Genomic DNA, 1,736 nt, shown 5'->3' on the forward strand with positions numbered 1-1,736 from the left:
TTGCCCTTGCATACGTGTTTGGTCCTCCTTGGTGGTCACTGGGGGTGCCGAGAACTGGGCATAACGGAATCTCAAAGTTGGCTGTGCTCCATTTTTTTTTTCTCTCTCAAATACAAAAAGCTTCAGCCTTTATTAAATAAAATGAGATATAAAAAAAAAATAAAGGAACAGGCCACCATTTCCTCTTCTCCCAACACATACACAGACATACAGACACAACTGAGTAAATCATGGGACAGATTGAGTGGCAGAGGGAGGCAGTACCCTCCGTGAGTGAACCCGGACCCCAAGGTATGCTGAGACCTGGGCTAAAGGCAGCTAGCTGTTCAGAGGGGTTATGCTTGAGCAGCTTGGAGATGAGGTCTTGGGCTCCCGTAGGCACAGAAGGGGGAAACTTCAAGTCCACCTTGACAATCCGACAATGTCTCCTTGTGGGTAGGGCTTTTGAAGGGTGGGTTTCCTGCCATCAGCTTATAGCAGAGCACCCCAATGCACCACAGGTCTACCTTCTCGCTGTGTGTGCGCCCCTCAATCATTTCTAGGGGCAGGTAGTCCAGGGTGCACACATGGTCTTCCTCCTCAAGGAGGGGGCGTGCACAGACCAGCCAAAGTCAGCAATCTACACCTCTCCCTGCAGCCCGAAGAGCAGGTTCTCTGGTTTTATGTCCCTATGAATCACCTTCTTCTCATGGCAGCACATCAGAGCATCTGACAATTCTTCCATGATCGTGGCTGTTCACTGCTCATTGAAAGTGCGGCTCTTCTGTAGTTCCTTGTACAGCTCCCCTTGTGCTGCATACTCCAGAATCAGGTAGATTATGCACCGCTCATAGAAATAGCTGTGGAGGCGCGGGCTGTTGTGATGCTGCAGATGGGCCTGATTTTGATCTCCCTGCGCAGTGGGTGCTCTACTCTCTCCTCAACCTGAAACTTGAAGAGGACTTTAAGTGCCACAATGAAATAAGTGGCTTTTCTTCTCCTGAGCCAAGTACACATTTCCAAATTTGCCTTTGCCCAGAGGATGCCCAATTTCAAAGTCGTCGATTGTGAGAGGCCGTATGCCATCAAGGCCCCCATTGCTGTTTTCAGTCACTTTCTGGCTAAGTACAGCTGAGGGCTGGCCACTGGAGCGATTCATGAGGACAAGAGCAGATGGAATGGAAAGCTCCTTCCGGAGGAAGACTCTCTGGGGCAGGGTGTTGAGACCTGATTGAGACGTCTGCCTGCCATAGGGCCAGGGGTAGGTGTTCTCCTTTGGAGCCATTCTTAAGGAAAAAGCAGGGAGGAGAGCTGTCCCCGCAAAAGGCAGCTCACCCAGACCTGCCGTGCCACAGCTCTCTGTGCTCCGCTCCTAAGAGTCAGTCCTGGCAGCTTGTGCTTTTCCTGAATAAAAGCTCCCATCTTTGCCTCAGAGTGGTCTCCGTGGTCTTGGTCATTCCCGAACCTCACACTTTGGGTTTGCAGGCAAGTGCCTTAACCACCGAGCCATCTCTCCAGCCCCAGGCCCAGCTCCAGCCCCAGCCCCTTTTTTAAATGGATATATTAATTTTCTTTTAATTTTTCAAGATAGTGTTCATTCTAGCCCAGACTGACCTGGAATTCACTATGTAGTCTCAGGGTAGCCTCAAACTCACAAATGATCCACCTGCTTCTGCCTCCCAAGTGCTGGGATTAAAGGCATGCACCACCATGCCTGGCTTCATTTTTTTTTTTTTAATCTTAAAAAATATTTAGGA

The 1,736-nt window shown here is 49.8% G+C and overlaps 1 pseudogene; it reads right to left on the reverse strand.

The window, feature by feature from the left end:
- Positions 1 to 228: 228 nt before the first annotated feature.
- On the reverse strand, positions 229 to 1,264 carry LOC101598866 (annotated as a pseudogene).
- Positions 1,265 to 1,736: the final 472 nt, after the last annotated feature.

The sequence above is a fragment of the Jaculus jaculus genome, chromosome 9, assembly GCF_020740685.1.
Source record: "Jaculus jaculus isolate mJacJac1 chromosome 9, mJacJac1.mat.Y.cur, whole genome shotgun sequence".
Taxonomy (NCBI): domain Eukaryota; kingdom Metazoa; phylum Chordata; class Mammalia; order Rodentia; family Dipodidae; genus Jaculus; species Jaculus jaculus.